This window comes from Euleptes europaea, chromosome 7 (assembly GCF_029931775.1).
Source record: "Euleptes europaea isolate rEulEur1 chromosome 7, rEulEur1.hap1, whole genome shotgun sequence".
In the NCBI taxonomy this organism is placed as follows: Eukaryota; Metazoa; Chordata; class Lepidosauria; order Squamata; family Sphaerodactylidae; genus Euleptes; species Euleptes europaea.
The window spans coordinates 13,837,778-13,849,000 of NC_079318.1; positions in this window are offsets into that span (position 1 = coordinate 13,837,778).

Sequence of the window (11,223 nt, forward strand, 5' to 3'; positions counted from 1 at the left end):
TGGTAGAAAAGCCAAAAACTGAGGAAGAAACCAGGAAGGACAATAAGAGAGCAGGAATGGGTAAGAGGGGAAACAACAATGAAAGATCTAGAAGTTCTAGGCGGTGAAAGCTTTACAGTCCGTTTTTGAAAGAAGAAGGAAAGATAGCCTGTAAAGGAAGACCTTGACAAAACTGTTTTGAACCCCCTGCTGAAATGTTTTGTGGTACCAAACTATTCATATGAAAATAGCCCTCCCCCTCCCTTATTTTATGCATAAGTGCAGTTCAATGAAGGGAAACCCTCTGCCCTCAACAAATGGCATATGACTATAACAGAAATACAAACAATTAAAACAAAATGCACTTGTAATAACCACTAGGTGCCACTCTTGTTCCATACAGTTCAAACCTGGTCTTTTAAAAAATAAATGTTTAAATAACTAAAATAACTAAAGCACTAGATGGAGTCAAGCTACCAGAGTTTAAAAACACCTTGTCTAGAAATTGTACTAGAAGGTCAATAAAATAAACCTACGATAAAGGAAAGTAATAAAGTAATGAAATAAAGGAAATTGTATCTAGTGAAAACGGATGTGATAATAAGAAGTGTTTCACACAACCGTCACTGGCAAGGAAGACCTCATGATTGTTTTGGGTGCACATTGCAGCCATACATGTGAATGGGTTCAGTGGTGTCACCTGCCAAATCACCAGCCTCCTTGCAAAGGCTTCACATTGAATCTTTTCAGGAACATTGTTGAGAAGGTCAATAAGAAAAAGGTCGCCTTGCTAGAATGAAAGACAAGGTCACATGGGACCTTTAGGGAGCTACTGGACTACATGAAACACAGTTCAGTTCTTCTTCTCCCACTCCCCATCGTTGTTTGGTGAGGGATAAGTGGTAGCAGAGGTTTCAGAAGGGGAAAACATTGTCCTTTGTGTACATTGAAAATATAAACATCCCTGATGGAAGTGGGTTTGTTGTTAATCAGAGTCACTCTCGTTTTAAGAGTTCTCCAGTACAATATGGATGATATGAAAAAGCCAAGCCAGCAATAAAAATTCTTCAAAGTTCATTTGATTTGGAACTTTTCTGTTTTGGACATTCTGCCAACATGGAATCCAAAGCGGCTTCCTAATCATCAATGAACCAATGCCCTGAAACAAGACATTAAAATCCACCAAAATTAAAACAATATAATACTGGAGCAAAGCTTAAAATCAGGCCAAGATAGAATAACCAGAAAAAGAAGGCTCTGATAGCAAACGGGCCTGCCCAAACCTCCCGGACTGGACCTGGCAGCCCGCTATGCAGACACTCGACTACTGTGCTGGCCGCGCGCCCGCCCCAAACGCTACGGGACGGTCGCTGCGCGCTCCGTTGTCACAGACTCGGCCGCTCCTGCGAGCGCCGTGCAGTTAGTAGCCAGGAAGCAGATGCAGGGGCAGCCTCCGGTGAACCTGAGAGAAGCCATGTTCCTGTACAGACTCTGTTCCAGCCGCAGCCATGTCATAAGATGCAGTGTGTCACGTAGTCAGTGCCAAACACCCCCCCTCTTGCAACATCCACCGCTTAATGGGCCGTCAGCAGCAATCCAGATATCAAGATGAGTCGTCCCTCCAGCTCAGCAGCAGCGATCCCAGGACGTTTACACAGATTGCACTCATTGTTCCAGTATGTTTTCTCGTCAGCAGAGAAAGAGAATTTCCAGTTCATCACAGGTTGCAAAAGTCATCGGAATCAGAATAGATTTCCAAATTCTCACTACCCGCCCCGGTAGCCACAGTTTAATCCTTTTGTCACCTTTTGCCACCTGGGAACGTAGCAGGGTTAATCCAATCATCCCACCCCCAGAGAAACAGTATAACTGGGGTAGCCCACACCCATAACCTGACCTTAGGGCTTCCCATTTCATACAGCCTGTCACTCTGCCGGAGTGAGCAGCCATGCTAGAGTACGCAGGGGGCTACCCCTGCCCTCTATTTATTCCCCATGCCCCCCCCTCATTTATTCTTCTTGATCCTATGGAACTCTGGACTACAGGAAGGTATCGTATATTCTGTGAAAATATTCCTGCCACTGGCAAACGTCTCTCTCTCTCTCTCTCTCTCTCTCTCTCTCACCTTTGAATTCTTAGACTCTATGTATGTTTGTGTGTTGCACCACTGAATGCTTGAATACATAAACACTATTAATTTGGTATCCATTTGCCTCTGTCTTCATTCAAAGGTCACAGAATATGGACTCTGGTAAGAGTGGGCTGCGATCTCGCTATATAAATATATAGTTACCGATTGCTCAGCTAATTTCCCCAATTAAAGAGCAATTCGGGTAACAGCTCTGTGCTGTATAGTATGAAGAAGACAAAAGCAGCACAAATTTCCAATGCAATTAAATATATTAAGTGCAAAAAGGTGTACATATGTCCTCAAAACATTTGGACAATTGCACTTACCTGGAAGTTTTAACTCTGTAAAAGAAATTGTTAAGTCATTGATAAGCAACAACGTTTAGTACTTACCTTATCTTTTTGATCCTTTGTATTTTGTGTATTGTTTGTTGTATGTGTTTTCACTGTACACCTTTTTGCACTTAATATATTTAATTGCATTGGAAATTTGTGCTGTTTTTGTCTTCTTCAAGATAGAATAACAGCTCCATTGCCCCTGGAGTGGGCAACAGCAGGAAAAGAAGAGAGAGGGAAAACCTGAAGGTGTACCCACAAACTTACTTTACAAAATTCCAGGAGAACATGTCAGACTATGCCTAGCATTTGCCTGCTTTCCTAAATGGAGCAGACCAGCAGAAAAGGCCCTCTCTCTGTTTACCCCTTGCCTAATCTCAGCTGAGCAAGGATTCTGAGAGCCAGCGTGGTATATTGGTTAAGAGCAGCGGACTCTAACCTGGAAAACCTGGTTTGGTTCACCCCTCCTCCATATGAAGCCTGCTGGGTGACCTTGGGCTAGTCATAGTTCTCTCAGAACTCTCTCAGCCCCACCCCACCTACTTCACAAGGTGTCAGTTGTGGGGAGGAGAAGTGAAGACGATTGTAAGCCCCTTTGAGACTCCTTAAGGGTAGATAAAAGTGGGGTATAAAAACCAACTCTTCTTCTACTTCTTCCTCTTTTTCTTGAAGCTTATATTTATTTCACATTCTTTTTTTATAATGTAGGAAAATGATTAAGAGATGTAGGAAATGTAGGAATGTGGTAATGTAGGAAAAGGATCAAGAGAGATTTCAGTGTGCTTCACTTCTAAGATTTATTTAGTAGTTGTTGAGCTTATCTATTTCTTGCCTTTCCAAACTGTTCAAGCACTGGGTACAATGTGTTGCTCCCTCTGCCATGACCATTCACTTAGCTGACCAGCCATGTGGAATGGTCCGTGTTTTCAAAACTGGTTCCATCAATTGCACTCTAGATGAATTAGATTTTAGCTCAGTACTTTGATAAGAGTAAAAAGGTTGGGATGGGCTTGTACATTTTTAAGGGGGGAAATGCAGAAAGAACTGTTTGTAATTGCCGTGTAACAAGGCAATTGTTGATTTCTTGAAAGAGCTAGATAGTGGCTGAATTTCCTGCAGCTCTAAATGTAGGGGCAAAGTCTACATCAAAGTATTAGCAAAGGTCCAGAACCAAAATAATCATCATTACATATCTTCTGCTCTTCAGAAATTGTGACAGGGAGCTAAAAACATTTTTTTCTCTGTCTCCATCCTCCAAGTTGATTGCAGAAATGATGAACAATATTTGGCAGTGACTAAAAGGAAGTGTGGAATATACGACATATTGCTTGGCAGATATTAGCTTATTTTCGTGTTTTAACACAGAGAAAACCAAAAAGCAGCGATGCAAGATTAAAGACTTGTGAATGGAATATCAAGGAAAATGAACAGAAAAGTGAAATATTTCCCTTGCCCCAATTTTGCTTTCATACCTGACTTAACTCTACACAAATGCATGAAATATTTAGTTGCATGGTGTTAATCTCTGCCCATTGAGCTAAACACTACCAATTGAGAGATCTAGTTATTGCAAACTTGGTTCATGGGCAGAGAACAGTTAATGCCTTTTAGGCGTGAGCCCCAAACCATCACAATGATGGGCAGATATACTATGGCATTATTAACATGTTCTTCTTTTAAAAACTACGCAGAACTCGATTCAGTTATTCTACAAGTGGTTAATCACATGCTCAGTCTTTCCTATATGGATGATTGTTAAGGGAGAAGCATTTGGGTCACCAAAGTATAAAGAAAATGATTTAGTACTTCCAAGTAGCTGCCCTATAAATGTCTTTCACATGCACCTTTCTACCTTGTTAACTTTTTGGTTCTGCTCTTGGGGGTACTTGAGAAAAGGCATGTTTCTCCCATGACCCAAGCAATGAAACAGTAGAGATGAAGCCACTACTTCCTTGAAGCCATTTACACCGGGAAGCCTCATTGGGTTTAATAGCACTACTTTGCAGGCAATGGATCATGGCTTGTACCATGAATGTCTTCATATGAAACTGAAGTAAAAATATCTTTATCTCAACAAATTTATTAAAGGCAATTTATATTGCAGATGTTCAATATTTCTTTTTAGCTATTCTGACATTTCTTTTTTAAAATGGTATGGCCTTTCTTAATGAAAGCATCAACCATATTAAACTGGCTGCATTCACATCACAATAAGCCATTATTAAATTCCAGTTTATTGTGACATCCAGATGCAGGCTGCCCCCAAATGGATTGTTGGTGGGATTCCAGTTTGTACGTGGTTTGTTAACTGCAATTAATACTCAATTGGGATTTATGATGTATTATAACATTTTTCTCTTTCTGTGTGATCCCTTTATGTGTAACTCTGAAGTGTTCTTTTTTAAAAAATAATTTTTTATTGTTTTCTCATTTTATACATCATAAATCAATTTCCATTAATACTTTAACAATGTAAAATAAAATCTATAAAATTTTCTAATCTAAAAAATAAAAATTGACTTCCCCTTCACTCTCTTCTGTCCAAAATTAAATGCTGTATACTTTTGCTAACAGTATAATCCCCCTCTACTCAGTTATTTTATATCTTATTTTATCTAATTAATATACCTGTAATCATCCTAATATTATCACTATACCAAATAACTGTGAGGGATTAAATCAAAGAGTATCCTTTAAAATGACCCATCAAAAAATATTTTTCACAGTAAATTCTCCACATCTCCCATTCCCCCCCAAATTGTATCTTATCAGTCTGGTTAATATAAGCAGTAAGTTTCGCCATCTCCATCAATTCCATCATCTTGTATATCCAGTCCTTTTTGTCCGGTATCTCATCAGTCTTCCATTTTGCTGCATATGGTGGCATATATCAAGAAAGTTCTATGAGTCAAAATAGTGTCCGGTATCATACTTAGTAGCATCATTTCAGGTGTTTTAAATAGATTTTGTTGTAAAATTAACCTTATTTCTTCATATATCATTTCCCAAAATATCTTGGCTTTTTCACAAGTCCACCAAATATGATGAAAAGAACCAATTTCTTTCTTACATTTCCAACAGCTTGGTGACATTGAGGGAAATGACTTTGCTAGTTTCTTCGGTGTTAAATATCATTTGTACATCGTTTTATATATGTTTTCTCTTAACAATTGCGAAGATATTAACTTCAGGTCTTTTGTCCACAGTCTTTCCCATTTCCTAACTCTGAAGTGTTCAGAGGTGATGTGTGTTATGCTCCCTCCTTGCCTTATTTCCACTGCCACCAAAGGCTTGCCTTTGAATTCTTAATTAGACCCAATGAACAGCATGGTTTGGTTGTATGTGGTTGAATGACAGAACGGTCAGCACATGGGGGTGGCTCTGAGGAAGGGTTACCAGCTCCAGGTTGGGAAATACCTGGATATTTTGGGGGTGGAGCCTGAGGAGGGTGGGGTTTGAGGAGGGGAGGGACTTCAATGGGGTATAATGCCATAGAGTCCACCTTCCAAAGCAGCCATTTTCTCCAGGTTAACTCACTCTGTTGCTTGGAGATCAGTTGTAATAACGGGAGATCTCCAGCCACCACCTGGAGGTTAATAGTAAAAGAAAACCTATGCTGGCAATACAATACAGCTGAACCTAATTAACAGCACATGGGCTCAGAATCTAAATACAATAATCACAATGCAAAAAAGTAATAGTTGCAAAAAACATTAATACATATAATTAATAATATAATTGTTTTTCTATTGGCAGTTGGTTGTCATATATTAATGGTTTTTGCAACGATTACTTTTTTGCATTGTGATGTAGGGCTGTTGGGAAAAAAAATCGGTATAGTTCGGATTCGGCCGAATTCAGCCCGTCTAGATTTGGGATATGCTGAAGTCTGAACTCCCCCACTTCAGTCCGTGCAATTCGGCGTGAATTCAAAGTTCGGGAAAAAAATTCGGCCGAATAAAGCCATTAAAAACACAACCGCGCCTTTCCGCGGCTCCAGGGGGGGCATTTTGGGGGGTAGAGGTCGCAAACATTCAGCAGAGCTTCAAAGGACCCTTCTTGCAAGACCCCCCAAGTTTTTTAAAGATTGGGTCAGGGGGGGCTGAGATATGGGCCCCGAAAGGGGTCCCCCCACCCTTAATGTGCATCTCTAAGCAGAGCTTGCCGCCCACGCACAAAGCTCCCAACCCCGACAAACAGCTGATGAGAGCAAGGGCAGGGCAGGTGCTAAGAAGTTTGCAAAGCAACAGAACTGCAAAGCAACACTGCAAAGCAACACAACTGCAAAGCAACACCCACAACTGCAAAGCAACACCTTTGCAACCATGCAAAGCAACACCTGACACCTGGGAGTTTGCAAACCATGGAAAGGGACAGAGGCTATGCATAATGAGCAGGAGGGGTGGAATTTCCCCTTTTGCATCAGACCTGGGACCAGGCAAATGCAAAAGTAACCATTTGAAAACCAGTTTTGAGCAAGCATCAAAATAGACCTAACCGATCTTATGAATGAGGGAAAACCTGAGGACACACAACTGAAGCCCCCCCTCAAACCAGGGAGAGAGAGAGACTCGAGGGGGCACACACACCCCAGGCAGAATGGGCGAAAGCCCCCTTTGGCTTCCCCACCCACCCACAGAAACTGCTCCCTCCCCACACACACACAGACTCTGCTTTCCCCCACACACACACACATACACAGGAGAAAAATTATAGATTAAAGCCCCCAAAGGGGTCTTACTGTGGCTGTCTTCTGTTCCATCAGGAGGGGCTGGGAGGAGAACTGGGTAATCCAATATGATTCCATTTAAGCACGGAAGGTTTTGCCGCTCTGGAGATGCATACAGTATTGGGTGATCCATTCATCCCAATAGGGAAAAGGGGAAAGCCCATATCTCGGGACCCCCTGACCCAATGTTTACAAAACATGGGGGGTCTCTTACGAAGGCTCGTTTGAAGCTATGCTGAATGTTTGGGGGCTGTACCCCCAAAAATGCACCGCTTGCAGCCACGGAAAGATAAAAGGGGGGAGCCCATATTTCTGCCCTTACTGAACCCATCTTTACAAAACTTGGGGGGTTTCTAGGGCTGTTGAATTAAAAAAAATTCGGTATAGTTCGGATTCGGCTGAATTCGGCCCATTTAGATTCAGGATATGTCGAAGTCCGAACTCCCCCACTTCGGATCTGTGTAATTCGGCGGGAATTCAAAGTTCGGGGAAAAAAATCGGCCGAATAAAGCCATTAAAAACATAACCATGCTTTTCCATGGCTCTGGGGGGGCATTTTTGGGGGTAGAGGTCCCAAACTTTCAGAGGAGCTTCAAAGGACCCTTCTTGCCAGACCCCCCAAGTTTTGTAAAGATTGGGTCAGGGGGGGCTGAGATATGGGCCCCGAAAGGGGTCCCCCCCACCCTTAATGTATTTCTCTGAGCAGAGCTTGCCGCCCATGCACAAAGCTCCCAGCCCCGACAAACAGCTGATGAGAGCAAGGGCGGGGCAGCTGCTAAGAACTTTGCAAAGCAACACAACTGCAAAGCAACACCTTTGCAAACATGCAAAGGGCGGGGCAGGTGTGAAGAATTTTGCAAAACAATACAACTGCAAAGCAACACAAGCACACAATGCAACACCTTTGCAACAGTGCAAAGCAACACCTGACACCTGGGAGTTTGCAAACCACGGAAAGGGACAGAGGCAGCTAGCTATGCATAATGAGCAGGAGGGGGTGGAATTTCTCCTTTTGCATTGGACATGGGACCAGGCAGATGCATTCTTTAAGTCACCATTTGAAAACCAGTTTTGAGCAAGCATCAAAATAACCTAACTGATCTTATGAATGAGGGAAAACCTGAAGACATAAAAATGAAGCCCCCCCTCAAACCAGGGAGAGAGAGACTGGAGGGGGAACACACACCCCAGGCAGAACCGGCAAAAGCCCCCTTTGGCTTCCCCCACCCACCCACAGAAACTGCTCCCTCCCCACACACACACAGACTTTGCTTTCCCCCACACACACACACAGAAAAGAAAAATTACAGATTAAAGCCCCCAAAGGGGTCTTACTATGGCTGTCTTCTGTTCCATCAGGAGGGGCTGGGAGACTGGGTAATCCAATATGATTCCATTTGTATCCAATATGAGATCCATATGTATGCATCTCTCGAGGGTGATCCATTCTTCCCAATAGGGAAAAGGGGAAAGCCCATATCTCGGGGGGCCCTGACCCAATGTTTACAAAACTTGGGTGGTCTCTTAAGAAGCCTTGTCTGAAGCTCCGCTGAAAGTTTGGGGTCGGCACACCCAAAAATGCGCCCCCTGCAGCCACGGAAAGAGAAAAGGGGGGGAGCCAATATTTCTGCCCCCACTGAACCCATCTTTACAAAACTTGGGTGGTCTCTTAAGAAGGATTGTCTGAAGCTATGATAAAAGTTTGGGGGCTGCACCCCCAAAAAAGCGCCCCCTGCAGTCACGGAAATGGAAAAGGGAGGAGAGGAAAAAGGGGTGGAGCCCATATCTCGGGACCCCCTGACCCAATGTTTACAAAACTTGGGGGGTCTCTTAAGAAGCCTTGTCTGATGCTCCGCTGAATGTTTGGGGTCGGCACACCCAAAAATGCACCCCCTGCAGCCATGGAAAGAAAAAGGGGGGAGCCCATATCTTGGGACCCCCTGACCCAATGTTTACAAAACTTGGGTGGTCTCTTAAGAAGGCTTGTCTGAATATCCCCTGAAAGTTTGGGGTCTGTACCCCAAAAAATGTGCCCCCTGCAGCCACGGAAAGAGCGAATGTGCACAAGCACCCCCGCACACACACACGAGGATTTCCCTCTCTCTCTCTTTCCCCGGCGGGGCCGCACATCAGCTGATTCCTCCAGTACTCAATCCTGACTGATTGGCTAGAAGAAGACCCAGCTTGGCTACTGATTGGCCGGGGGAGGAGAATGCTGCTTACTGAAGGTTATGCTGCTTACTGACTGCCCCGAATTGGCCGGATTTATTCGTGAACTCCCGAACTCGCTGAATTCGGCTCCCCGGTTGCCCGCCATTTTTGAGTTCGGTTCGTCCCGAACTAAAAACCACCGAATCAAGGGAAATTCGGCTGATTTTCAGTTCGGGCCGAACCGAATCAACAGCCCTAGGGGTTTCTTAAGAAGGCTCGTCTGAAGTTATGCTAAAAGTTTGGGGGCTGCACCCCCAAAAAAGCATCCCCTGCAGCCACGGAAATGGAAAAGGGGTGAGGGAAAAGGGGTGGAGCCCATATCTCGGGACCCCCTGACCCAATGATTACAAAACTTGGGGGGTCTCTTAAGAAGGCTCGTCTGAAGCTTCGCTGAAAGTTTGGGGTCTCTACCCCCAAAAATGCGCCTCCTGCAGCCACGGAAAGGAGCGAATGTGCACAAGCACCCCCCCATGAGGATTTCTCTCACTCTCTCTCTCTCCCGGCCCCGGCCGCGCAGCAGCTGATTCCTCCAGTACTCAATCTTGACTGATTGTCCAGAAGAAGACCCAGCTTGGCCACCGATTGGCCGGGGGAGGAGAATGCTGCTTACTGACGGTTATGCTGCTTACTGACGCCCCAAATTTGCCGAATTTATTCATGAACTTCCGAACTCGCTGAATTCGGCTCCCCCGGTTTCCCGCCATTTTTGAGTTCAGTTCGTCCCGATCTAAAAACCACCGAATCAGGGGAAATTCGGCTGTTTTTCAGTTCAGGCCGAATCGACAGCCCTATTGTGATGATTGTATTTAGATTCTGAGCCCACGTGCTGTTAATTAGGACCACCTGGAGGTTGGCAACCCTACTGTGAGGTAAAAGAGTCTCCTTTAAAATAAAGGTTCCCCCCCCCCATTAAATATAAATACAGTTTATTTATAATTAAAGCAGCGTAATGGTTTCTGTATGGTTAGTGTAATGGTTTCAGATAAGTATCGCAGTGTAATGATTAAAAACAAAAGAAAAGCCATGCTGGATCAGACCAGGGTCCATCAAGTCCAGCCGTCTGCTCACACAGTGGCCAACAAGGTGCCTCGAGGAAGCCCCCAAACAAGATGACTGCAGCAGCATTATCCTGCTTGGGTTCCACAGCACCTAATATAATAGGCATGCTCCTCTGATACTAGAGAGAATGGGTATGCATCCTGACTAGTATCCGTTTTGACTACAGGTTGAATATCCCTTATCTGGACTGCTTGCGACCAGAAGTGGTATGTATTTTGGATATTTCCAAATTTTGGAATATTTTGGAATTTTTGCATATACATAATGAGATATTTTGGGGGTGGGATCCAATTTCATTTATGTTTTATATACACGTTATACACATAGCCTGAATGTAATTTTAAACAATATTTTTAAACAATTTTGTGTACATTGAACCATCAGAAAGCAAAGGTGTAACTATCTCACTAGAATACTGGTATCAGCTGTTAAACAAAAGCAACAACGAGCAACCAACGAACTAACACCAGCAGGCTTTCAGTCTCCACCTACGATGCAGTGTACACTGTATTTTTCTTTTTTAGGTGAGAGGAAACATTGGTGTTTTATGCATGGTTGCTTTAACCTCCTTTATTCCTCATTTCAGCCAATATCGCATTCCTTGGAAGCTCAATGCTGTTTCGATGCAAAATGAACCCGGCTTTTCCCATTCCTCTTCTGGCCTGAATTAAACCGTTCGTCCTGGCTGATTCTGGAGTCACAGAGCGTGCATACTCTGTTCTCGGGTTGAGCTTCCCCGTGCCATCACGCCCCACCCTTTTCCAACCCACTCCTCAAAG